Here is a 27944-nt window from a genome sequence, read left to right as displayed (position 1 = left end):
AGCACGTCCTTTGCAGACATAACAGTATGGTCATTGTGGAAATTTGTCCAATTTTCCCACTGTTACACGGCTGGATCAGTTGGTCTACTGTGACATGTCATTGCTGAGATAACAGACGTGCCACCCGACGCTCGCCTGTAGGATCAACCACACGTGTTTTGTTGTTGTGTTATCTTCTGTTGGATGTCAGTCTATAGTTCAACCAGTCCTAGTACACTCTTGATACCGAGGTTCAGGAATAGCCAATGAGTACGACTCTTCTGGAAATACTGACAGCACTCTTCTAGGCACCAACAAGCTGCCCACGGTCAAAGTTGCTGAAGTCTACACATTCACCCATGACTGCCAAATGTTGCCTTCTGCTGAGCGGAGGAAAGGTAAGCACATTATCTAAGAGCAGATTATGACAAGGCCATCACATGGTGCCACATTACTAAACACAAGACCTCACATGCCAACTGTTCCTAATGTAGTGATTGTTCCGAGTGTAGGGAACAATAGACAATGGCAGTGAAGTGCAGCCTCTCATGTCCTTTCCTTCCCACTTGAATGATATCTTGCTGTATAAACTTAGTAAGAACTGTTAGGAACTGTGTAACATCTATTACTTTCTGTATCAAAATGACTGCATCCTCCTCAGTTTTGCACGTATTTCGCCTTCATTTATATATCACATCAGAGATGTATATTTCAAAGTTTTCCCTCTCTATTATTTCAGTCCATGTGCCTTTAGATATGCCACCAGACTAATTTTAGTGATGAAATTCTCCGTCCACATTCCATGCAGTCCTCATCATATTTCAATGGCGAGTGTTGTCCACACAATTCCAGCGACCCTCACAGGACCGTACACATGTTCAAGTCTCTCCACCGCTTTCTCTACCAGGTTTGTTTTCCAGTTACTTATTATTTCCAACTGCTAAAAAATGTACTAAATTACGAGGGACAAAGTCAAGGATAGGAAAGTATTGCTTCCTCCTGTGGGTACAGAGCCATCGTGTATTTTTGTGCATATATACGTATATATCTGTGCACGGCAGGCTGATACGGATCCGTTCAATGACTTTTGGCTTTTAAAAAAGTTTTAAATTATAGTTTTAATCAATCAAAAAAGTTTTTTCCAAAAATTACCCCAAATCCATAGCAGAGCATTGCTTTGTACAGCAGACATTGCATTGGCTTTCTAATATGTGCAGAGTCATTGTGAATGTATATGTAAGTATGAATGTGTGTCGTGGAGGTATGACTAATACAGACTGGTGTGCCTACATGTGTGTGTATGTACGGTATGTGTATGTGTTTAAGGTACATATATAGCAGTTGTGAACATGACTTATTCATCGTGGCATCATTATAAAGCTGTGTAGTACATTCTAGTTAGGTTGGGGTACATTCACACCTGCGTTTACGGCATCAGACACAATTCTTTTTCTCTGCTCTGTTTTCGGAGTAGAAAAGTGGAGTTTGGGCAGCTTCACACGAGCCTTTGCAGAAAAACGCTCGCCCCTATACGACGTTTTTGCAAATTAACGAGGCTGTAGAAGTAGATTAGTGCGAGTATCAGCACATAGCATTTTTTGCGCGCTAAGGGGAACACTTCTTTTTAATGCGTTTTGCACAGTGTTACACCCTGCCCATTGCATATTTGTGCACCTTCCATAGACTTCTATGGGACTTCTGAGGCACAAAATGCAGGAAAATAGAGTAGGTCCTACTTTTTACCCCCCGCACAAAACAAATTAATGAGAATGAACCCATTGAAGTCAATGGGTTCTATTTGCTGTGTTTAAGACAAGAATATTTACTACGCGCAAAAACATACACAAATACGCCCACGTGAAAAAAAATTTTTCCCTATTGATTTCAATGGTTTAAGAAAAAAAAAAAAAACAGAAAGCTTTCAATTTGCTTCCGTTCTGTTAGGTTTCTGATTTTTATCAGGAACAAATAGTGATGCAGGCTGTGTCATTTGTTCCCTTAAAAATGAAAATGTAATGGAATTGAAGTAAAATTTTTCCATTTCTTTTCCGTTTTTTTTTTTTTTGCAAAACCCATTAAAAACACTAGGAAAAAAACAAATGTTCATTTTTATTTTAATTCAGTTTTCCTGCTTCAAAAACAGTGCAGAAAAACAGAATTGTGAGTGAAGCCATAAATGCAAGTGTCAATGGGCTCTAATGCCTCATGTCCACGGGCATAATTGAATTGCGGAATCTGAACGTCACCCGCATGTGCGATCCGGAGCTCATTCAGCCCATAGACAATCATTGGGCATCTGCAGGTAATTAAATATCTGCGGATATTCTCTTTTCCTGATTTGCGGATCACTCACGCGGTTAAAAAAAAAAATCGCAGCTCCATTTTCTGCGGATTCCCACACGGACAGCTTTCATTGAGCTCAATGGAAGACGACTGATTCGCGGCACACCCGCAGCTGACACTGCGGACATGCTGCGGATCTATGGGAAAGCAGAACATTAAAAAAAAATTAAAATGCACTGTGCATGAACGTAGCGTGCTGGCCAATGCGCTTACACACATCCGCCATGCAGAAGAAAAAAGATCTGGCCAGGATGAAGAAGGCCAGCACTGCATCCGGACAGGTAAGTACTAAGTAAATGTCCATGACTACATTTACCGTGGACATGAAGCCTAAATGTCAAGTTAACATTTGCTAGATCTGTTGAAGTGAATAACATTGATTATCTCGTGAAAATTGCATCTGACAAGGCGTGAAATATAGTGGGCAGAAAAAGAACAGTCAGTTCTAGAAGTTGATGTGTTGGAGGCAGAAAAAAATGGGCAAGTGTAAGGATCTGAACAACTCTGACAAGTGCCAAGTTGGCTGGAGGATTGTGGGGTGTTCCCGATCCGCTGTTATTAGTACCTAACAAAAATGGTCCAAGGAAGGGCAAACAGCAAATCGGTAACAAGGTCGTGGGTGCACAAGCCTCATTGATGTGCATGGAGAGTGAAAGTTAGCCTGTCTGATCTAGAAGACCTACTGTAGCCCAAATTTCTGGAAAAGTTAATGATGGCAAATTTTGTGAAGCCAATGCCTTATTGGTCACAGCTCGCTTAAGGCGGGCATGCAATATATTAGACAACTACTTTTAATGTTATGGCTGAAAGGTGTACAGTCGTGGCCAAAACTTTTTGTGCTTCAGTGTTTTTAGATCTTTTAGTCTGATGTTTCTGAGGTTAGTGAAGTATAACTATTTTGTATGTTTTTAAACTTTTATTGAGAACTACGTCAAGTTTAGGCAGGACTCGATATTTACAGTGTTGACCCTTACCTTTCAAGACTTCTGCAATTTGCTCTAACTTGCTGGATGTCAGCTTGTGGTCCAAATCCTAACTGATGACAACCTATTCTTGCCTAATCAGTGCTTGGAGTTTATCACGATTTTTGTGTTTGAGGATTTGCCACAGGTTCTTAATGGGATTGAAATCTGTGGAGTTTCCTAGTAAAATTTCAATGTTTTGTCCTTGGAAACACTTAATTATAATTTTTAACTTGTCACATGGTGCTCCATCATGTGAAAAAAACATTGTTCATTACCAAATTGCTCCTTGATCGTTGAGAGAAGCTCTTAGGGGATGTTTAGCTACCATTCTTTATTCATGGCGGTGTTCTTGGACAAAATTATGAGTGAGCCCGCTGCCTTAGATGAAAAGAAACCCCACACATGAATGGTGTCAGGATGCTTTACTGTTGGCATGACCCAGGACTCATGGTAGTGCTCATGTTTTCTTCTCCAAACAATCATTCTTCCAGATGTCCGAAACAGTCTGAAGGGGCTTCATCAGAGAAAATACTGTACAGGGATCAGACTGTAGAAGACGGGAGTAAAGTTATTGTTTCTGATGAAGCCCCCTTCAGACTGTTCGGGACATCTAGAAGAATGATTGTCCAGAGGAGAAAAGGTGAGCGCTACCATGAGTACTGTGTGATTGTTCTCAGTAAAAGATATATATATATATTTATATATATATTTATATATATAAAGGCAAATACATGGTATGATTATGTGCACTTAAAACAAGATGAGTAAATAATTAGTCCACTGATTAGGGATGTGAAAGTTTTATGGTCTCTAAATTGGTGTTAGGGGGTCACCAGGCCTGTGTGTTATTTTTGCTCCAAATTTCTCATATTCTCCACTGATGCAAGAAGCCCCCTCCGAGGTTCATTTCGTTCTTGAGAGTATGCAGGATGGTTATAAGCTTGTACTCCCAAATTCTTCTGTGACGCTGAGACTTGAAATTGCTTTTTAATATGGTGACTTTATATGTTCTATTTGGCGTCGAGACTAGAAAAATGCTCAGTCACAGGTAAATGTGTCTTTCTTTAATTGTGTGGATATGAGAACATCCTTGCTCTAAGTCCTTGTCCTGTTTCTCCAACATAAAGCCCCCCCAACAGGACATTTACTGCACAGAATCAGATACACAACATTGGATGTGGGACATGTGAATGTCCCCGGGATCTTATAGTCCTGTTGTGTGTTGGTGATTTGTATCCTGTCTGCGGTCAGTATATGTCAGCAGGTCTTACAGCTCCTTATATTACAGGGATAAGTTCCTTTTTGTGTGTCAGAGGGCAATACACTCCTGATTATAAAGTTCTTGCATGTGTGCTGTCTCATGCCAACAGTAAAGCATCCTGAGACCATTCGTGTGTGGGGTTGCTTTTCATCCATTTTAAGTCTTTGCCTAAATTTAATATATTTGTCAATAAAAGTTTAAAAACTTATGAAATGCTTATCATGCTTCAGTAGCCATGAAAATATCTGACTAAAGTATGTAAAAACACTGAAGCAGCAAACTTTGTGAAAAACAAAATTTGTGTCAGTCTCAAAACTTTTGGCCACGACTTAGATGTGTGTATGTGAATATGTATTGTGTATCTATATATATCTGAAGATGCAATATTGACAGATACAAAATGATTTGATCATTCTTACCCTAAAAAGGTTTTCAAATTATACTTCAACATAATGGTTTGTGTCCATAGACTTGTTATTGGTTGATTGCACATCTCCCCATTTCCACAGGGAGATATAAAGTCAACTAGTGAGCGTTTTTATGCTAGCATAAATGAGCTAATCAGCTGACGAGTGATCGACTGATCGGGCAAAGAAACATTCAGGTGAACAATCTGGCCAAATATGGGGCTGCATAAAAGGCCTTTTACATATAAAGTCCATAATAGAGACTGTTTTATTAGCAGACATTTGATTTGCTTACATCTGTAATTACCGGATGTATGGCAACTGCTAGATTCAAGCTGGATGTACAGGTAGCACCATAAAAGGTTATATAAATATACACTGTAGTACAAATACAGATAACACAAAAGGATAACAAGGAAACATAATATGAGGAAGACAAGGACATTGACCACAAACTCACTAATATGGGAGAATTCTACCCAATAGCGGAGCACTCGCCCTAACGAGGTCGCCCCGACATCAGGAACCTGGCGAGACCCTGACTGTCCCTAGATGGTGACATGAAATAGTGGCAAAAGATTACATGACAACTAGAAATGAGCGAGTATACTCGCTAAAGGCAATTGCTCGAGCGAGCATTGCCTTTAGCGAGTATCTCCCCCACTCGAGACTGAAGGTTCGGGTGCTGACGGTGGGCAGGGAGCTGCGGGGAGGAACGGAGGGGAGATCTCTCTCTCCCTCTCTCCCCCCCGCTCCCTCCTGCTGACAGCCGCTACTCACCGCTTCCCCGCGTCGGCACCAGAACCTTCAATCTCGAGCGGGCAGGTACTCGCTAAAGGCAATGCTCGCTCGAGCAATTGCCTTTAGCGAGTATACTCGCTCATTTCTAATGACAACCCGTAATAGGAAGACTTGTATAAAAACACCCCAGATCTATAAGAATAAACACTTTTCTTGGCTGAAACACAGGTCAGAACTCAGAACCACTAACATGACCAGAAGCAGGTTTAATCCCCACTTGGTTCAGGTAGCCAACTCAAGGTTGACTCAGCCTTCCATCCTTCCGAGGTCGGTAAAATGAGTACCCAGCTTGCTAGAGTGTAAAAGCAATGGCAAACCACCCACAAAAGCAGTCTGCCAAATGTCACCCTAGGAGTCAGTAATGACTCGGTGCTTGCACCAAGGGACTTTGCCTTTACCTATATACCAGCAGGAGGTCACTCTGGGTCCTGATCACAGATCATTGTGTATGTGTGTATGTCTTCACACTTGTGTACGCATCTATATGCGGTATGTAGACAGATACAATGCAATTTCATTTTTGTCCTAGAAAAGTTTTTAAATTGTAGTCTAAAATCCATCAAAAAGTAAACAAGGAAAAATATAACCGAGAAGTTATATAAAAAGTCTGGAGCGGAGCATTGTTTTTGCAGCAAACATTCGATTCAATGATTATATAACACTCTGTTACTTTGAGGCAGGTTTTTCCATTGTTAAAAGGGATATCTAAAATACCATTTGCATTATTAGTGATTCCAGTATGACAGAAATTGTAATATTTTCTATACAATACAATGCAATTCAATGCGCAATATTGCTGAAAAGAGCTGCCAGTTACTGTGATTTATTGTCCCTCGGGATTCATCTAGGCACCAAATAAGGATCTGGCAATTGTACTGATTTACATTATTGTCATTGTTGTTTTCTTCGTATAACTGTATTCTGTGTTTTTAATGCTTTTTGCGGTATTATTTCTATTGTGTTCTTTGCTGTGACAGAATGTTTGTGGAACTTCTTGAAAGAAAAAAAAAATCTTTCTAACAAAAAAGATTTCTTCTGTGCAATCTAAAATTAAGTCAATCCTAAATGAGAAAACTGTTGAACAGTATATTCTATAAACCTAGTTGTATATTAAAGCTACATACACATTTTATGGGTTCCATTTAACCCTTTCCAATCCAATTTGTATCCTGGTTTTCCTAGGGGGGCTTACTCTTTTTCTGCCGTTATACAACGTCACCATATGCTGGCTAAAGCCAGTACTGCATGAGTTGACCTACTGGATAGGCTCCGACAGCAGAGAGGCTGGCAATATACAGTAAGAGAACCCCGACGGATGTCTTCCAACATCGGAGCTGTACAGCCTTAAATCATAAGGTCTTAAGATGTCAGACAGTGGATTGCAAAGGGTTAAAATAGCATTGCAAAATTAAAGACAAGTAAGAGATTACTTCCATTTGAGGAACATTTAAAAGGAACCTGTCAGGTCCTATGAGACATATAAAGTAAAGTTATGGGTTCATAGCTCAGGGGTTGTTGAGTCCAGCGAATGTGATTTTTATACCTGCTTCCCATTTCCTTCACTGTCCACCCGGCTTGATCCATTGAGTGGACTCCTTCACTCTCATTACAGACAGTGCACACGCAATGAGAAGAACAAGTCTAGTCAATAGACCTTGTACATATGTGTAGAACAGTCTGTCTATTGATGTACTGAGTCATCATGTATGTGTAGGAATGTTTGCATGCATATTTGAATGCGAAATGTAGATAGATACAAATTGATTTGATCATTTCTGCCCTAAAAAAAGTTTGCAAATTACATTTCAAATGTATCAAAAAGGAAAAAAAACAACTTTAAGGGGTCGTCTTACCATTTAAGATTGCTTCACAACCACTTTGTACTTCTGGGCAGGGCATCACCATTCGTAGAAGGTCACTTGGACAGCAACGCCTAGGAAACAAAGTGTAGCAATTTTAATTGGTGGGACAACCCCTTAAAAAGAAAAGTTAAGGTCCTGTTAGACTGGTCGAATTCTCGACACCATCTAACGAGGGCTAATCATCATGTATGTCTACTAGAGCTCATTTAATTTTCTTTTGCAGTACATGAGCCGGGAAGTAATGTGAGCAAACAATATGGCTGCCACAAGGTGATGTCAGCCAGCTGTCATAAAGTCCTAAATCTACTTTGTAATCTAGCTCTATATGGATAGGAATGTATGCTGCAGCTGCATGGAAATATTCAATATGTAAATCAGGAGTTGCAGGAAATGTTATGGCAGCCGTATAGGTTGTCACTCAGATCTACAAGAATAAATGAATTAACAGATTTTTAACTACTTAAAGGAATATTCCCACATTGAACATTTTTGGTATATCCATAGAATATGTCATAAATGTCTAACAGATGCAAGTCCCACCTCTATTGCTAGAATGGTGGTCTCCCAATCCTTATCCTTGTTTACTGTGGTGGCTACTAGTGGCCAGATCAAACTGGTTGTTCTACACTGTTTCCAGAGTATATATAGGTGATGCATGGGAGAAATCCTGGGGATGATTGTGTGAGGAGCAGACCAGGGGAGAACAGTGGAGGAGTTCTTACGAGTAGTAGGGATTATATGTGAATGGTATCAAGTCAGAAATGAATGGTAGGGGGGGAAGGTTATGCATAGCCTTGTATGTCATTGATAATATCTTGAATTTGATTCTCTGGACGATAGGCAGCCAGGGAAAAGATTGGCAGATGTGAGAGGCAGAGGATTAACGGGGAAAGAGGTCGATTAGCTGGGAAGCAGAGATTGAGGATGGATTAGAAGGGCACAAGAGTGTTGGATGGGAGTCTACAGAGAAGAATGTTGCAGTAGTCTAAACGGGAGATGATGAGGGCATGCACTAGCATTTTTTAAAACTTGGATTTGAGGGAAAATCATGTCAGAGATGTTTTTGAGCTGGAAGAGGCAGAAAGGGGTTAGTGCTAGTATGTATGATTTGATAGACATGGTGAGTCAAATGTTATATCGAGACAGTGGCCTGTGGGAAAGTATGGAGCCATTGATTGTGAGTGGTAAGTCTGATAGGGGTATTGAATAAAGTGGGGGAAAGACGATGAGTTCAGTTTTCTCCATGTTGAATTTTAGAAAGGGGTAAGAAAAGAAGGAGGCTATGGCCAGTAGACACTCTGGGATTCTGGATAGCAGAGTGGTAACATTCCGGCCAGAGAAATAGATTTAGGTGTCATAAGCATAAAGGTGGCGATGAAAGCCATAGAATTCTATGAGCCATCCAAGGCCAAAAGTGTAGATGCAGAAGTATAGGTGAGTAGGGACTTGAGGGACACCAACAGAGACAAGGCATGGGGAATTCTATGAGCCATCCTAGGCCAAAAATGTAGATGCAGAAGTATGGGTGAGTAGGGACTTGAGGGATACCAACAGAGACAAGGCACGGGGAGCATATGTGATATGTGAATGGCAGACACTAAATGTCTGGTCAGTGAGGTACGAGGACATTCAGGATGGGGCCAATTTTGCAAGGGAAGAGAAAGTTTGCAACTTTGTGAGTGGTTGACCGTGCCCAAGGCAGAGAACAGGTGGAGTAGGAACACAAAGTAATGTTTTGAGGCATTTGTGGTCAGAAGATCAATTTTGATTAGGGTGGTTTCAATAGAGTACTAGGCTTGGAAGCTAGATTACAGCTGGCCAAATAGTGAATGGGATGAGAGGTTAAGGGCAGTTCAAAGTGGATGTGCTGTTCCAGGAATTTCGATACAAAAATGATGAAGGGAAGATATTAGAAGTCAGTAAAAGATTGAAAAGGTGAGTTGGACCTGTGATTATTATAGTGGTACGGTTGGGGATCAGATGAGATGGGATTGGAGCAAATGCACAGATGGTGAAATGTGATTTGGAGAACAAGATGGAGAGCTTTTTCTCGGTAATAGTGGGAAGCAGATTAAGGGAGAAGAAGGCCAAGTAGCTATGCCGAGGGGTTGTGGGTTATGTCAGACTTGACTTTTGATGATTTATCTGAACAATTGTATAATACCACTGAGCATTTGACAATGTGATGTATATTTACTATCTTATGTAAAAGGGGCTAAAGCGAAGGCATTAGCGAATATTTATTTACAAAGGGCGCTCTTACATGGGATGACCTGTTGGCCACAGTTGCCCGACAGCTTGTCCCAGCGATAATTGTTTCTGTGTTTTTACAGAGGAACGAGCATCTCTAGTGAAAAGAGGTAGAGTGGACCGGGGATCGACTGCCTGATTACACAGGCTGATCCGTTATTCAGTTTTCTGCATGCAGAAACTGAACAGCAAGTGAGAAGTGAATGAGTTCTCATTAATTGTTCAGTTGGTGCATTTACACTGAACGATAATTGTACAGATTGACTCTGGATGTGAGTATCTGAATGATTTATCGGCCCGTGTAAAAGGGTCCTTATGCAAATGGTAAATCGCTCAAGCGTGTGAATGTTCACAGCTGTATTCGCTTATGAGAATGAACATTTGCTTGAGCGAATAAACATTCGCTTTTGCCCCTTTACATGCCACCCTGCTTTAACATTGCCCGTCTTTCGGCAACCGAGCACACTGGGAGTTTAGCACCCTTTGGCACCATCCACTGACGTTATCCTACTAACTATACCACTTCACTCAGGTAGTTACAAAGCCGATTATACTGTATATATAGCTATGGATATACTCTGTGTGTGGGTTGGTTTGAAAATCCTTCTTGATTGTTCGTCAGAGTCATTACTGTGTTTTGAACACATATATTTCCTGACTTTGAATGGAGCAATGCACTGCACACAGCTAAGTCCATCAGTCCCCTAGACATTGGCTTGAGCAGCAGGGTGCCTGTGTAACTACCACTCCATTCCAACTCTTCTATAGTACTTAAGAATTCTTTTCTTGTGATCAATGGAGTCCCAGCAGTGGTGTCTCCAGCTATCACTCATATATTTAGCACCTATCCTGTGGAGAGGTAATAATAAATGTTCTTTATAGGATAACCCTTTAATAAATATTCCCCAATAAAGAATGAACAACTGCCTGTTTATTGAGAATGGGGGTAAGAGGGCCAGAATGATCCCCGGCCCGCTCCGCCTCCATTCAGTAGTGGTCATCATTCCTCCGTAAAAGCACAGGGACGATTATCACTGGGATGACCAGTCAGACATTTGCGCCTAGCAGACCGTCCAATGTATAAGGGCCCTTAACCAGAGAGGAACAGCAGATCAGATCATTCTTATCCATCCCTCCAGTGATATAATTCATAAGGCTGAAAAAAGACACAAGTCCATCAAATCTAATCAATTATCCTACGGTGTTGATCTAGAAAGAGGCAATAACCAACCCCCAATAAGGCAATTGCCAATTACCCCATATTAGAGAGAAAAAAATTCCGACTCCAAATCTGGATCAACATCCTATCTCGAAAACTCTAGTAATTCATATACAGTCATGAACACCGATCTATCCTCAGGACAGATCAACTATTGATATTATATTGTATTGAAAACGTGGAATACAGGGTGTGCATCAAATTTATTATGTGTTTTTGGGACATATTTTACACCTACATCATCAGTTTAAAGGTATCTAGACAAAAGGGGGAGTTGAGAACAAGAAATGTAAAATGTGTCAGATTTACTAGTGTGCACTTTTTGTGTGTCTGTGTATATGTAAACTAGCCATGAGATGGCATTTAAAAGAGAAGTGTGTCTTACGCTGCCAAACACATTATATAGCTGGCAGCCAAATGTTTGTTTGGCCAACAGCTATCTCGCCTGGGATTCCTATACACATACAGGGCCAGCTAAGTATGCATGTGTTGTGGCTGAGGAGAGGAGAGAAAGCCTCTGCCAGATTCCTCTGGTGGTGGCTTATCTCTCGAGAACAATAGGATCAGGCAGTTGAAACCCAACTGCCCAAACCTTATCTTCCCTGACATCTGCAATTGGGTGAATTGTTGAAGGCCCCCCAGATACATTAGATGTTCGGCCGGTCCCATAAAAATCAGCAGGTTCATCCAATCCATATCTAATGTGTAGCCACCCTTACATGTCTAGAGAGTTGTGCCAAACTTATGATGCCACATTTTGATACATTTGGCCCACCTTGCACTACTTTTGATGACCGGTCAATGCAAGCATTTTATATCACTGTAGATAAACCTCCAGTACTTTTAGTGATAGGAGCAGGGTGTAGTTTTTATAAGTAGGTTCATCAAAGGAGTATTCCAGTTACAGGATGGTTGTTTTCCCTGGATGGGTGAAAACTGATATATCAGTAAGGGTTCAACCGCTGGAAACCCCGCGATCCTGAGATTGGGGGTTACATTTCACTCTTATGGTGGCTTCACACAAGCGTGTTTTTGTGCGTGCATACGCGCGCACAAAAACACGCTTCTATTAGAACCAATGCATTCCCTATGGTGTGTTCACATGTCCGTGTTTTACAGGTGTGTGCCTGTAAAGATAGGACATGCATGCACTACAGGTAAAGCACGCATTGTCTTCAATGGAGCCGCGGCTGCTGCCGGCGGCTCCACTGAAGACAATGGTCTGCTGGCACCCTGAATTGTTTTTCAGGGAAGAGCTTTACATATAAACTTACCTGTCTGCCGCTGCTATGTTCCCGCGGGGATGAAGAACACATCCCCACGGGGAAAAAGAATTCCCTGCTGCACCTGCCACATCTGTGACAGATGCAGCAAAGGAATTCTTCATCCCTGTGGGGAATAAGGAATTCCCTACCACAGCTGTCACAGATGACAGCTGCGGTAGGGGATCCACCCATGAACTCATCAATTCATGAATTCATTAATGGGTGAGTGCTGCCTCTGATTGGTTGAGCGCAGGTACCAATCAGAGGCAGCTCTCAGCTGTAATTCAATAGCTGAGAGCAGTCTCTGATTGGTCACAGTGCTCAGCCAATCAGAGGCAGCCCATTCAGCAGGTGGGGATTTTAAATCCCCGCCTACTGAATACTCCCCAGAGCAGTGAAGGAGAAGAGCCGGCTAGACACGGCTGAGCCCCAGCAGCTGAAGAAAGGTGAGTATGTTTTTTTTATCACAATTTTTTCATGTTTTTCAGGGAAGAGCTTATATTTAAAGCCCTTCCCTGAAAAAAATTACAGGATACTGGCAGCTGGATTCCCTACCATAGCTGTCATCTGTGACAGCTATGGTAGGGAATTCTTTATTCCCCGCAGGGATAAAGAATTCCTTTGCTGCATCTGTCACAGATGTGACAAGTGCAGCAGGGAATTCTTTTTCCTCGCAGGGATGAAGGAAACATCTGCCGCATTATCCCCATTGAAATAAGTGGAGTGGCAGCTGCACAAGCACGACCTTCACTACGTTCAATCATGTCACTGTGGATGTAAGAAGAAACTTGGAAGTAAAGAGGATCTGGGGAAAGAGACCCTTGTTCTTGGTATAGTGGAGTCCCAGTAGTCAGACCCCACCAATCTATCAGTTTTCAGCCACCCAGTAGATGGGTGAAAACTTGAAGAAAATGTCCCATAACCAAAATACCCTTTTAAGACAACCCCTGTCCATTTGCCCTATTAATTCAAACAGACATCATAGAGGGGAGTCTCCTACTCAATATTCCTTTTCATAAGCAAGTACTGAAAAAGATGGCTTGTAAGCCAATCAGCTATTTGTCGGAGTGTCATGAATTGATCAGCCGATCATCATGTCAGCTCCCATAGGGAATGTTTTGTCTGTGGTGAGAACATGGAGTCCCCATGGCTCCTTATTATGGACTCATAGGCACTTCAATTGCTGCCTTGTTGTGCCTTCATGTAAAGCATGTCATAATGAATTGGAGAAAATGGACCTTTACATCATGGATCTGCAATAAGGCAGTGTGCACGAGGCCTAAGCACAATGTCACTCAAATTGTAAATACACCATTTACAAGCCTGTGTATCCATGGCAGTAAACACACTGTAAGTTGAGAAAACCTAGAGTTGAAGTTTTGACTTCCTGCCAAATGTAAGAACAGCTATGATTATTGAAGGGAAGATATATTTGGTATTTCTGTACCCAAGTAAATGATATGATTCATTGATCTCTAAATAGAGGAATAGCAGTGTGTTACCAAGCTCCTTGGATGAATTTCTGGTCATAACTTCCTTTCTTAGTAACACCAACTTGCAGTTAAAACAAATATGTTGGTAGTTGTCAATGTAATGTTATTCTTGCTGGGTATTCACATGCAGTTTTTGGTGCAGTTTTTTTTAAGCCAAAGTCTGCAGTTAATTCAAAAGAGAGAAAAAGTCTAAAAGGAAAGACTCTTCAGAGGTATATCTTGAAGCTCCTGGGCTCCAATGCAAACTCTGTAACATGCAGTGGTGTAGCTATAGGGGTCGCAGTTGCAACCGGGCCCCTAAGCTAGGGAAGCCTAAGGACCTCCTTTGCTACATTACCAGGCAGGATGACAGTTGCTCGGACCACCCGACCCCGTAACTCCGATGCGCATAGATTAAATGTAGCACCCGTACACACTGACGTCCGACTTATCACATGGCATGTATAATGTGCCCAACTCGTCTTGCCGTCTCCTGGCTCTCCAGCCCTGATAATGTATGCAGGCAGGAGATGAGGGAGGAGTCATGCTCGCTATACACACCATGTGAGCATTTGGACATCGGCGTGCATAGGTGTTTAGTCCATGCATGCTGGAGCTACAGGGGCTGGGAGGATGCAGCAGAGGGTAGATTTTCCACATTTAGTGGGGATGCAGCAGGGGGTAGATTTTCTGCATTCGGGGGTGCAGCACGAGACAGATCTACAATATGTGGGATGATGCTACAGGAATAGATAAACTGTCAGCATGGCGGGAGACATTAGGGGACAAATTGTTAGCATATGGTGGGAGCTGGGGGAAGTACTACTTATGGAGTACTGTATGTAGCACAAAGTGGGGTGCTAGCATTATGGTGGACACCGAGAGGGACATTGGAGATAGCCGCAGAATGGAGATAGTGTCCAGAAAAAAGTTGTAGCTTGTAGAAGTCCTCATGGTATCTGACTATTATCTTGTGACTGCATTATTTGGAAATGTTCTATAGCTGAGCTGCTGTATCTGAAAAGGGGTCCCAAACTGAACTTTCGGATGAGGTCCCATGAGTCTTTAGCTATGTTCTTGGTAGCATGGTTCCTTAATTGCTACAAATCATTCATAGTAGGGGTGCATTCAGACGACTGTATATCGGCTGGGTTTTCATGCCCAGCCGATATACGGCATCTCTCTCTGCAGGGGGAGGAGGCTGGAAGAGCCAGGAGCGTGAAAACCCAGCCGATATACGGTCGTCTGAATGCAGCCTAACATAGTATGCTAGGCTGAAAAAAGACAAATGTCCATCCAATTCAGCCTGTTTCCACCACCCTCCCATTGTTGACCAGGAGGAAAGCAAAAAAAAAAACCAATGAGGCAGAAGCCAATTCACCCCATTTTGCGGGAAAGAATTCCTTCCTGACTCCATAATGGCAGTCAGAATAATCCTTGGATCAACATTTGGAAAGTTCCTACCTGACTCTGAGACCAGTGTAGTGGCCCAGTATATCCATTCCTGGTCCCCTCCATTATGTCATACATGTCATGTCTTATGTTGGTGCGCTGTGCAAAACAGTTATGTGTATTGCACAGCTGCAGCATGTGAGGAGTTAAGTGTTTGCAAAGCCTGGGGATTGCCTGTGAATATATCAGTTTATGTCCTGCACATGGTATGAGTGTTGTCTGAGAGCGGGAAGAGGTGTATGTCTTCTGGGTTCCTGATCCAGTGTGCCAGCTACATGGGGGTACCTTTTACCCTCATGTAGTGAAGATTGGAAGAAGAGGAGAGGTTCCCTGGATTGCCTGATCCAGCATGGGAGAGGAGTGAGCCCCAATTGGAGAGAGAGTGTGAGAGAGAAGTAAGTGGAGCATTCCCAAAGGCCCATTGCAGAGGTACTCTTATCAAGTGTTCACACCCAAGCGTCCTGAAGTCTGGGACAGCTGGGTGGAGGTATGCGTCTTCAATTGTTCACACGGGCGTCCTGAAGCCTGGGATTGCTATGTTGAGGTACTCCCCACCCGACGAGATTCCAGGTGCAGTGTATAATCATCACACTCAGCCATCTGAAGGGTTTTAAGATGGGAGTTTTAACGCCCGTTCACACGATTTTTGGCTCCACTGTGGCTGTGATACACCCGGCCAAAAATCATCACGCTCGTGTGAAGGAGCCCTTAGATGGACAAGCATGCAAAACACACACTGAGGTGTTAGTATCCCAGTCTGCCTTCTTTGTAAGTATGTCCACGGGGGAGCTTTGTTCTAGGGGATGTGTCGGCAGTCGTGGTGATGCCAAGTGAGCATTTCAAGTGGCTCCCACAAAGAAAAAATGGCACCACATTCTGCACAAGGCGAGGCGAGCCTGCCGCCATGTCTTGGAGGTGGTTCTGCCCGTGCATTTTGAGCCCTAATGTCCTCTTCACACGGGTGTATTTGAGCTCGTAATACACAGAAAATAGAACCTATTGATTTCAATGGGTTTCTTCAGATGCTCGTATTTTTCCTGTGCATTTTGGCTGCACAAAAGAAAACGCAGCATGCATTATTTGTGCATTTGTGCACCCAAAGTCTCCATAGAAGTGCAAATGCGCGCAAAATACCCTAGGAGATACGTAATGCACGGCATAATTGCATATGAAAAAACATCTGGAACTCACAACAGTGCATCTTTGTTTGTTGCACCCAAATGTGCATGAGCACATGCATATATGCGCACGCCTGAGCACATCATGTTTGCAGAATCAACAATGCTTTTTTGCGCACATATTTACGCATTGCGTGCGCAAAAAGGCATTGTTGATTCTGCAAACACGAAGTGCGCAGGCGTGTGCATATACGCATGTGCTTATGTAAAGGAGTCTTAGAACCCTTTCACACACAAGGACCCCTCAGGTGCAGAAGCCCGGTAGGTCATCCCAGCAATATTCGTCTCTGTGCTCTTACAAAGGAGTGATTATCGCTAGTGAGTGAAGGTGGAGCGCCGGGGGTCATTCCAGCCCGCCTCTATTCATAGTTAACAGTAAGTCATTCATAGATGAACCTCTGCCTGTTGACACGGGCTGATACATCGTTCTACTTTTTGCATGCAGAAACTGAACGAATGCTCATTCGTTGTTCATTCGGGGCATGCATTTACACTGAGCAACAATCATTCTGATTGTCTCCAGATACCTGAACGATTTACCAGCCCATGTAGAAAGGCCCATAGGCCCCCTTCACAACAGGATATGCGTATTTTCAACCTCATAGATGTAGCATTTTAGCGGAGCAAACAGTGGGGTTTTTTTGCGCACAACACATGTTCATTTCCACATGGCAAAAAAAGCGTAATTTATCTAAAGAGTTTCAGATGCGTCCTTTTTTTCCTGCAGAATTATGCAGTGTATACTCCCATCATTGACTTCTAAGGGTACCTGGTCTCTGGTTTCTTTGTGAAACTATGTATGTTGGTCCCTGAAGAAGCAGAATCAGCTGCAGATAGGGTTGCCACCTTTGTCACGAAAAAATACCGGCCATGGTTTAAAAGGGGGCGTGACTTGGGGTGTGGCTTACCACATTTGTGCGCATGTGCGGGCTTCCCGTCCAGCATGTTCTCACGAGTAGATGACGTTTAGTGTGAATCAAACGTCATCTACTCGCGAGTACATGCTGCAGACGCTTGCATCGCATACAATCTACACATATATAATTATATACAGGAAATACCCAGGTTACCCCATGATGATCCATATCAATATATACAGGAGATATACCTTCCCTGTATATAGTGATGCTGATATAAGGTAGATATGCCCTGTATGTAATTATATGTACAGCTGGTATAACGTATACCACCTAAACATACAAGACTACATGAAGTACATGGTACATACCTCGTACCGCATGTACTGTTCCTCCGCTCTCCTTCTCGGAACCCGTTACTGTTACTGCAGTGCCGGCCGAACATCCATCCTGACCCCCACACATCACACACACACACAACTCAACTACATCCATCCTGATCCCCAGACATCACACACACAGCTCCACTACATCCATCCTGATCCCCACACGTCACACACACAGCTCCGCTACATCCATCCTGATCCCCAGACATCACACACACAGCTCCGCTACATCCATCCTGATCCCCACACGTCACACACACAGCTCCGCTACATCCATCCTGATCTCCAGACATCACACACACAGCTCCGCTACATCCATCCTGATCCGCAGACATCACACACAGTTCCACTACATCCATCCTGATCCCCAGACATCACACACACAGCTCCGCTACATCCATCCTGATCCCAGACATTACACACACAGCTCCACTAAATCCATCCTGATCCCCATACACATCACACACACAGCTCCACTACATCCATCCTGACCCCCACACACATCACACACACAGCTCCACTACATCCATCCTGACCCTCACACACATCACACACAGCTCCACTACATCAATCCTGACCTCCACACACATCACACACACAGCTCCACTACATCCATTCTGACCCCCACACACATCGCACACACAACTCCACTCACTCACTCAATCCATCCAGAACCCCATAGCTCCAACACACACAGCTACACTACATTCATCCTGACACACACACACACACACAGCTCCACTACATTTATCCTGACACAGACACACACACACACAGCTGCAGAGTCCTACCACCGTAGGAGAGTCCTACATTTACTTAGCCCCAGTGGTCATGTGATTCCTGACTCCTCCCATACAGGGTATCACATGACATGATATCATCGGAGGCCCTGGAAGCTGTTGGCTCTGTAGTTCTGTGTTTACCTTGCCGGAGGAGAGTTAACCGGCGCTAGGGGGCAGTGCAGGCTCTGTAAATACCAGCCTGTAATAGGGCCAGTAAAAAAAAAAAAATACCGCCACCAGCCTGACAGAAAAAATACCGGCCAGGCCGGTCTTTTACTGGCTGGGTGGCAACCCCAGCTGCAGGTGAAGAACGTAGGACGGATTTATTTTTTGGACTACTTGATCGCACCAGATCAGTCAGGGTGCAGTTACATGGGTGATGTTTTTTCGCAGATGGGTTACATGAGTTTTTTTTTCACACAATTTCTGTGCATTGCAAGAAGCAGCAATGCGAGAGAGAAGTTGCATTATCGGTCCGAGTTTCTGATTTTGCACTCGCCTGTGTAAATGCACCCCTACTGTTTGGACCAACTAACTGTAGTTTTCTTGTGTATCCTGTTGGAAACCTTGCACACTTAGTTCTAATTTTACCCTTTCTATGCCTTAATGCTTAGGGCATAATAGGGCAATTAAGGCCAGGTCCCTGCCCGGGTCGCTTTTCTTGGGGTGGGTGCCCTTTGTTGTTAGGGATAGACATAGACAAGGCTGTATTTACAGCTTACACTGCTTTAGACACTGAGCCCGAATCTGTCCCCCTGAAAGGCCCATTTACACCCACGAATAATCATTCTGATTGGTCAGAAATGAGTGAATCATGATGATAATTGCAAAGTGTAAAGCTGCTATTATATGCATTCAAAAAAAAACTTTAAAAACGCATGTAAAATGCATTTTGAAAACCACACGTGTATTGCGTTTTACAATTCCGAAGATTACTTTTTGCATTTTTAATCAGTTAATGTGTCTAAAAAATGTTAAAAATACAGGAGTTTTTACATGCATTTTACAAAGTGCATATTTGGCGTATCTTTAAATGCAGGCAAAACTGCTGCCATATGATAGGCTGCTATTACATGAGTGCTAGTGGCAGCCGTTCACATGTTCCCAACATTTTCTGGGGTGAACCTGCAATTAGCGCAGAAGCGTTAATGGTTCTTGTGTAATAGCACTAATTGCTGGGTCAGCCCTATATGCCCACCATAATGACAATACAAGAACATTTCAATATTGGCCCATCTAAATGATTTACTTTTACTGGGCTATTAAGATCACAGAGAGATGTATATGATATCAGCCACAACACTAAGAATATTTAGTTAATTTATCGAGGACCTGTGACATGATACAGTCGGTGTGCTTGGCTCTATGGCTCTGTCACCGCGGCCCCGCTGACTCGATCACTGCTTTTTTTTCAAACTCAACTCTGTTCATCCTACCATCTCTTCTTGGTTCCCACTCTCGGAGCTGGGAGTCTCTCAAATAGGCGGTCTCCACAGCTCAATGTCAATTAAGTCTGCCGTAACCCATTGACAATGCCAACCACTTGACAGATTCACAGCCCCGTGAGCTGGAAGCAAGAAGAGTCAGTATGGTGAACAGACACGAGAATGAAGAACCAAAAAAAGACATTAGAGTCATAAGCGCTGCAGAGACCGAGCTATGCAGCCGGCCCAACTGGCTTTACGCTGTGACAGGTCCTCTTTAACAAATCAGCATACAGTAGCAAAAGCACCACAAAATGTACATAACTTTCAAGCCAACAGTGTACTCCAAAGGCTAAATCTGATTTATTACTATGGAATTCTACTCCATGTAATAGCGTTAATCATAAGAGCCATCCAGAGTGATTTCCCTTCAAATAAACCCGTCTCTAAAGCTAGCAGAATAGATGAAAATCCTAAGTAGTGCTGGGGGTCAGAAAGTTCAGAGAAGAGTTACCAGGATGGTGAGCGGTCTGCAAATCATGTCCTATGAGGAACAGTTAAAGGACCTGGGAATGTTTAGCTTGCAAAAAAGAAGGCTGAGAGGAGACTTAATAGCAGTTTACAAATATCTGAAGGGCTGTCACAGTGCAGTGGGATCGTCCCTATTCTCATTTGTACAAGGAAAGACTAGAAGCAATGGGATGAAACTGAAAGGGAGGACACACAAATTAGATATTAGAAAAAACTTTCTGACAGTGAGGGTGGTCAATGAGTGGAACAGCTTGCCATGGGAGGTGCCAAGTTCTCCTTCAATGGAAGTGTTCAAACAAAGGCTGGACAAATAGCTGTCTGGGATGATTTGATGATCATGCATTGAGCAGGGGGTTGGACCCGATGCTCCTGGAGGGGTCTTCCAACTCTACCATTCTGTGAAGCGCCATGGAGAAGATAACAAACTGACAGGTTTATTACCAGAGTAGCTGACAATGTTTGGATGCTCTGGGTGCTCCAGCAGATAGACTCTAGGTCACAGGTGCCATGCAACGGTTCGGGAAGTGTCCGAAAATTCTTCTATATGGTGTTCTCTGCAGCTGGGCCAGTGTAGTGACCCAGTACATGCTTTCCTGGCTCCCTCCATAATGTCATACATGTCTGTCTTGTGTAGATGTACTGTGCAAAACTGTCTAGTCATTCTGTTATGTGTATTGCACAGCTGCAGCAAGTGAAAGGTTAATGTCTGCAAAGTGTAAGCTGACTGTGAATGTATCAAATGTGAGTGCTTTAGAGCGGGAAAAGGAGTTCAGCTTCCACCTGCTCTTCCATCTGAGTTTCCTCTTGGCTTGCACCTAAGGCACAGGGATACATGAAGGCACCTTCAGCCCTTGTGCGTTGAAGATGGAAAAGGAGGAGAGATTTACCGAACGCAATGATCAGCAAGTGAGCCCCCAAAGAGTGAGAGAGAGCGTGAGCCAGTCCTAAGTCTTTCCTACACAAGGCCCAGTGCAGAGGTACTCTTCAAGTTCTTTCAATTGTTCACGCCCAAGTGTCCTGAAGATACTCATCTTCAAGTCTGTCTGTATATAGCTATAACACTATCTGCACTTGGAACACTGTCTATTTTTGTCTTGTACGAGTTGGAGTGTTTATTCAAGTAAAGTTATTCCAGGCCCTGACCGTTCCCGGGGATCTGAGGTACTCTATCACTGTCTGTGACTCAATTATCTCCCCGCCAATGTTCATGCCGGGTACCAAATTGGTGGTGTCACCTGTGACAACCTCATCATCTGTTCTCCTGTTTATTGGGAATTGCCATGCCGGGGGGTGTTCGGAAGAGGCCCAGCGCTGCCCTGGCCTTGGCTGCGTGCGTCCCTCGGGGAGGGAGCGTGGTAGATGCCGCTGTGACAATCCAGCTCCTCAACATATCCCCTGTGTCCGGGGTCACCCTACGGGATGCTCCGCCAGCAGTTAGAAAATACCCGGTTCAACTACCCTTTTGGTTATTTAATGTCTATATCCTGTAATATCATAGCGCTCTAGAAAGACGTCTAGTCCCCTCTTAAACTCCTCTATCGATTTTGCCATCACCACCATTACAGTACTGGTTTTTTTTTTCCTATGAAGCAGATTGACCTTTTGGGCCTCCTCGATCTTCTAAGCCTGGGTGCAACTGCAGTTCTCTATAGTTATACTCCTGCTTATACTTCTTTCTCTTGCATCCTCCCCTGTGTCTGGCTGAAGAATGAAATCCAGCCTAACAAAATAGAAGCTAACAGAGAAGGAGGGCATCATCCAAAAAGGGACTTTTTGATAAAGTATTCCATTTTAAAAAATCAGTTTTTATTTGCTGAAGTTCCTGTTTAAAATTTGCAAACCATTAAACGTCATTAATGTTATTTACATGAGTCAGTTATAGATTGTAAGAGAGTGGGTGTGGACTGGTTTGGCTTTGGACTACTTCTGAGTGCAGTTCTAAGGGGTCTTATGGTTTACATACTTTGACCCCTTTTTGAGGGATCTGACTTTTGTAGCAGAGAACCTCCATGTCATTTTCCCAGGAGTAGTCTTAAAGGAGTTTTTCTCAGGATAGGTTATCAATAGCTGATTGGCAGGGGTCTGTCACTTGGGACCCCGAGCGATCAGCTGAGTGGGTGCATGCTGTCAGCGCCGCAAATACACAGAGGTTAGCGTGGAAGTCTGAGCGCTGACATCTGTGTAGTGGTCGGTGCTTGTAACTGTAGGCACAGCTCTCATGGAAGTCAACGCAAGCTGTGCCTGCACTTACAAGTGCCGGCCACTATACAGAGGTCAGCGTGGAGACTTCTGTTGCTTCTACTCCGACCTCTGTGTATTTGCAGCTCTGACAACATGCGCCCGCTCAGCTGATCATTCGGGGTCCCGATCGACAGACACAAGCAGATCAACTATTAATGCCCTATCCTGACGATATGTCATAAACAGTATTTTCCATGGAAAATACTGTGACAGCAGACCCAGCCAGGTCAAAAGGCATCAAACTGTGGTAGCATAAGTTTAGAAGGTCAAGAGGCCTGTGTTCAAGCAAAGTCAATATAATAAGCCGAGTTCAGGATAGGTAGAGTTCAGGAAAGTAAGGTAGTCAGGGGTCAAAAGAAGTAGATCAAAGACATGTACATGTCCAGTTGGTCAGAGGCATGAGGAGGATGCCAAAAGCCACAAAAGAGGAAGAAAGTATAGCTGACCATGGGTCATAATCATCATCTTTTATTTACATAGTGCATGCATATTATGCAACAGTATACTTGTTATTGGGCTCTGTCCCCATCAGGGGTCACAATAATCTATATTTACCTATCTGTATGTTTTTTGGAGTGTGGGAGGACACTGGACTACCCAAAGTAAATCCACACTAACACAGGGAGGGAACATACAAACTCCATGCAGATGTTGTCCTTGGTGAGATTTGAACCCAGGAACCTATCACTGCAGGGTAATAGTACTAACCATTGAGCTACCTGTAATACAGATGTTAAAAGTTTTGAGCTTTTTCCATGAAAAATGCCCACTGGAAAAATGCCAACAGAAAAAGCCCACGGCCATGAATGCCCATAGGAAAATTGTACATATGAACATTTACTCACGGGGAAAGTTGCCCACATGGAAAATAGCCCACACATGTCTTTGCATCATTGCAGCTCCAAAAAGTTATGGATCTGTAATATTTCAAGTGTAAGGTGAAGATGTTCCCATAATATGTGATCAGGTTGAGATTTGGGGTTGAGAAAGCTCAAAATGATGAGGATCTGTGCTTTGCAAACATATTTGTACCAGTCTGTCATTGTCATTGTTGACATCCACAAACTGGAGCAAGTTCAGAGAAGAGCTACCAGGATGTGGGTGGTCTGCAAATCATGTCCTATGAAGAACGGTTAAAGGATCTGGGAATGTTTAGCTTGCAAAAAAGAAGGCTGAGAAGAGACTTAATAGCTGTCTACAAATATCTGAAGGGCTGTCACAGTGCAGAGGGATCAGCCCTATTCTCATCTGCAGAAGGAAATACTAGAAGGAATGGGATGAAACTGAAAGGAAGGTATGGATTAGATATTAGAAAAAAAAATTCTGACAGTGAGGGTGATGAATGAGTGGAAGAGGTTGCCACAGGAGGTGGTGAGTTTTCCTTTAATGGAAGTCTTCAAACACAATCTGCATGGACATCCGTCTGAGATGAGTTAGTGAGTCCTGCATTGAGAGGGTTGGACCAGATGACTCTGGAGGTCTCTTTCAACTCTACCATTCTATGATTCTATGAATAGATAGATATAGTCTGGTCTCATCACTCACTACTCCTGCTTGACTGCTTCCCCCAGCCCAGCACACGGCAGCATACACTGAGCTCAGGGAAAAGCAGCAAACACTGTGATCCAGAGGGTATCTATCATTGCTATATGTTCTCAGAGAGTTATCACTGTGTTATCTATGGTGTTATATATGACTGCAAATCACATCTAATACATTATCTGGTATTACTGTGCTATCTGTGATGTTACTACATATCTGTACTTGGATAGTTATCAGTATGTTATCTGTGGGGTTACATAGGACTGCAGGGACTGCATCTGTACTCAGAGGTTTCACGGTGTTATGTTTGGTGTTACATAGGACTGCAGGTCACATCTGCTACATTATCTGTACTCAGAGGGGTAGCAGTGTTATGTTTGGTGTTATATAGGACTTCAGAGAACATCTACTACATTATCTGTACTCAGAGAGGTATCAGTGTTATGTTTTATGTTACATAGGACTGCAGGTCACATTTGCTACACTATCTGTACTCAGAGAGGTATCCCTGTGTTATGTTTGGTGTTACATAGGACTGCAGGTCACATCTGCTACATTATCTGTACTCAGAGAGGTATCACTGTGTTATGTTTGGTGTTACATAGGACTGCAGGTCACATCTGCTACATTTTCTGTACTCAAGAAGTTATCACTGTATTATCTGTGGGGGTAGGGTGCTTTTATAAGGAGCGCAGACCTCCGTGAGTTCAGTGGACAGGAGCCAGCAACCAGCGCCCAGAGGAATACCAGGCCACCGACTGGCAGATTACTGTGTTAGATGGGAGGATGGGGGTGCAGCTGGTAGAGATAAGTGAATGAGAATGTCTCAGCGAGCGCTGTTTAAACTGAACGATGATTTTTATGCCTGCATTAAGTGAACAACAAAGGAAAAGTGAGTGATTATCGTTCGCCGTTGGCTCACATTTAGACTGAGCAATAATTGGGTACTATTGTATCTTGTCACCATTGGAAGTAGTGGTGGAGACAAGATTGACAGGTCGGTGACGCCCCCTGTTCCTGATTGGCTACAGAGCTGGCTCCCATGGAGGTCCTGGCAGCACACTAACCTTTCCCCGCTCTCCCTACCCTGTCACTCGGCGCTGGTTCTCGCCTCCTGGCCCTGATTTCACCTCCCCGCTGCTGCTGTCATTCTCCTTGCCTCCCTGCTGTCCATGTCTTCCCCAGCCCTGATTCACCTCCCCGCAGCTGCTGTCACTTTCCCTGCCTTCCCACTGTCCGTGTCTTCCCCGGCCCTGATGTAACCTCCCCGCTGCTGCTGTCACTGTCCCTTGCTTCCCACTGTCCGTCTCCCTTTTCCCAGTAACCTCCCTGCTGCTGTCACTGTCCCTGCCTTCCCGCTGTCCATCTCCCTTTTCCAAGCCCTCAGCTCACCTCCCCGCTGCTTCGCTTGCTGCCCGCTCTTCCGCTTTCCATCTTCATACCTGCTGCTTTGACTTGTCGGGCGGTCTGCCTTCTTCCCTCTCTGCTCCACCGCTGTGCAGTTCCCCGGCACATCAGCACTGACAGATGATATTTTTCCTGCAGCGCTGCTGCGAGGCCGCTGACGGGGACACTCAGTTCCAGAGACGGAGAGCGGCAAAGCTGGTAGCCGACACATTGCAAGTCCTAGCAGCGTGGGGACTGAATTTTGGCTTGGATGGAGGGTTAGGGTGAGGGTTTGTTTAAGTGTTATGGTTACATTATTACCTGTAAATGCTTCCCTTTTGGACAATTTACAGCTAATAATGTAAGCCTAACACTTAAACAAACGCTTACCCTAACCCTCCATCCAAGGCAAAACTCACTCCACACGCTGCAAGGACCTTCCTGCAGCCAGTCAATCAGAACCTTTGTTCACTTTTGTTCGTTTGAACGATTTTTTTGAACAATTATGGCTCTGTCTAAAAGGGCCTTAAAGCACAAGCAGGTCACCTTGAGTTAAAAAAGGATGTACCAGACACTGTATCACATGATTGCCAATTCACTACAGGACTATCAGCAGGTGGAAGATAAACTTAAAGACACTCTGGTGACCCGCTGATTCTAGGAATCTGTTATACTTTCTTCCCCCAGTGTGAGTGCTATAAGCCGCTGCTGCAGTGCATTGAGTGGCAAAGCGAGGTAGACCGCCCATTATAAAATTAGAATGGGTAGACTACTTAAAGCGCCACACAATGCATTGAGCAGCAGCTTTCAGTGCTGATATTGGGGGAGCGATGCAGGAGGCAAGTGTAATACATCCCCGGATTCAGCAGGTCAACAACTTTCAACCCATAAGCTAATGGGCAATTTACACGTGATGAGCGATAATCATGCAGTGTAAATGCTACAAATATCGCTCACTATTCACTTGTTATTATCATTGACTTTCAGTTAGCATAAAAACGATCGCTGGCTTCTCGTTGCGTGTAAATGCTCATCACTCAGTGTTTTACATAGAAGGTGAAGCGTTGAGCGAGAAACCAGCAAGAAGCCCACGATCCAGGGATGTCTTAGCGGTGATGTCAGCGCTCATGCGGTCTTTTGGACGAGTGTCGGCCCATGAAAAAGGGCCATTAGCAGATTCCTTTTAAGTCCATGGGCAAGGCAGAATCGCTAGCGATATTCTGCCGCCGGGGAGCAGGGGAGAGAACTGACTGTTCTCTGCGGTGAACCTACCTGACAGATAGGCTCACCGTGGAGAATCGCAGCAAATTACAGCATGCTGCGATTTGAGTCCCGCGAGCAGAGAATCACCATGATTCTCCACTCGTAGACGCCGGCACAGCGCCTTTCATAGCAATGCTATGGAAAGCACGCACTGCGTCACCCACGGCCGGATCATCGCCGCGGGTAACGCAATGCACAATTACCCGTTGACAGGAGCCCTAAAGGAGGTTGGCTAATTTCCACTAAAGAATTGCATTTCTGCATGTGTACAATGATTGTTTAATAAACTGGAGTTATGTATTGTTTTTATTAGACCACTTTAATATACTGTTATTTTGTCCAGGTGGGCAACTTTCCTGTGGGCATTTATGGCCGTGGGCTCTTTTTTTGAGCATGTTTCCTTTGTACACTGAATCGAAGATAACTCTGATTCCTTTAGTCTAACCCCTTTTATGTCATGGTCAATAGGGACTGTGGAATCTAAGTAAACACAGTGAGGGCGTTTCCTCTGGTAACCTACTGGTGCCTCAGCAACTCAATTTTTGGGTGCTAATGAGTTTCCATGGCAGATAGGACCCTAAGAAAGACCTTCTGATATGCCATCTTTACACTAGAGTACAGAATCAGAACCTAAAAGGATGTCTGTAAGTGTTGTACTGACATAATTGGCCAAGTCCTAGTGGGACCAAAACAAAATGGAAAAAGTTAAAGGGGTTGGTTGTCCAGTTGTAAACTATTGATGACCTATCAGCAGGATAGTTCATCAATAATAGATTGCTGTGCTCTGGATACTAATTTCTCCAGCAGGTTCTGGGGTATTCTGTAGCTTCCCAATTGCAAAACTCTGATATACGCGCGTAATAGGAATTAAGACTGAGACACATGCCCAGTGTGAAGCTTACAGAGAGTTCTGGGGGAAAACAATCCCAGAGCTTCTTTTATTAAAACACATAATACCTGCCCTTTATACGTAATGTATATTTATTTTTATTGGTTAGGCTATAAAGAATCTCCTCCCTCCCCCTCCTCCCTCAGGCCCCGTGTACAAACTAGCCTTTGTCTCCTCAACATGTGGTCA

General features: G+C 43.7%; 1 protein-coding gene across 2 annotated transcripts in view; it reads left to right on the top strand.

Annotated features, from left to right (window-relative positions):
- Positions 1-810: 810 nt before the first annotated feature.
- PPM1B (protein phosphatase, Mg2+/Mn2+ dependent 1B) overlaps positions 811-27944 on the top strand; it is a 111109-nt gene continuing 83975 nt past the window's right edge. Inside the window, exon 1 of one of the 2 annotated variants that reach the window (XM_066595556.1) lies at positions 811-886. The gene's annotated coding sequence lies outside the window, so the exon portion shown is untranslated. Of the gene's footprint in view, positions 887-23948; positions 23970-27944 lie in introns of those variants that run through there. The other variant, XM_066595560.1, reaches the window with a different exon arrangement.

Source organism: Eleutherodactylus coqui, chromosome 3 (assembly GCF_035609145.1).
Source record: "Eleutherodactylus coqui strain aEleCoq1 chromosome 3, aEleCoq1.hap1, whole genome shotgun sequence".
NCBI lineage: Eukaryota > Metazoa > Chordata > Amphibia > Anura > Eleutherodactylidae > Eleutherodactylus > Eleutherodactylus coqui.
The sequence above is the reverse complement of the archived record's forward strand: the minus strand, read 5'-3'. Positions and strand labels throughout refer to the sequence as shown.